The sequence below is a fragment of the Orycteropus afer genome, unplaced genomic scaffold (assembly GCF_000298275.1).
Source record: "Orycteropus afer afer isolate SDZICR_OR568_19922 unplaced genomic scaffold, OryAfe1.0 scaffold01077, whole genome shotgun sequence".
Classification (NCBI taxonomy): domain Eukaryota; kingdom Metazoa; phylum Chordata; class Mammalia; order Tubulidentata; family Orycteropodidae; genus Orycteropus; species Orycteropus afer.
In genome coordinates, this window is record NW_006922664.1 from 263,432 (window position 1) to 264,228 (window position 797).

The following is a 797-nucleotide window of genomic DNA, read 5'->3' on the forward strand; positions in this document are numbered from 1 at the left end:
TACTTCCATAGTGATACTGCCTCGGCAACCCAAGGAGGGGTCACTATGAGTCGGGTCCGACTCCACGGCACACAACAACAACAACATAAACATTGCAAACACAGCATGCCATGATTTTAATATATATATGTCTATGCAGAAATGAGGAGCTCTGGTAGCATAGTGCCTATGAGTCGGGGCCGACTCAACGGCATATAACAACAACAACAACATGCAGAAATGAGAATAAAGTGAAATAGGGTAGAAAATATAAGATGCATATATATAGGGTGACTTGAATCCATAAAGCACATGCCTTAAAGTTTTGTACACAAGCTGGAGGTGAGCCAACTTTTTTATTTTGAGCTTCTTGACAGCTGAGAAAAAGAAGAAAACAAGTTACAGAGTTGATTCACAGCATCACTAAGTAAAAACAAACTGGTTGCTCAAGAGAAATGTGGTTATTACTGGTCCTGAGAAAAATAGGAACTTTAGAGGGCTATTTCTTATAAAGGAAGCCCTGGTGGTACAGCAGTTAAAGCACAAGAAGTCCTGGTGCCACAGTGGTTAAAGCGCTTGCCTGATAATGGTAAGGTTGGCCTTTCAAACCCACCAGCTGCTCTAACTAAAGAAAGATGTAGCGATGTGCTTCCGTAAACAGCCTTGGAAACTCCATGGGACAGTTCTACTCTGTCCTCACTGTCTTAGAGGGTTGCTGTGAGACAGAATCAACTTGATGGCAATGGGTTTGGTTTTCAGGTTTCTATACCATCTTTTGGGAGCTCTGGTGGTGTAGTGCCTAAGGCATTTAACTGCTA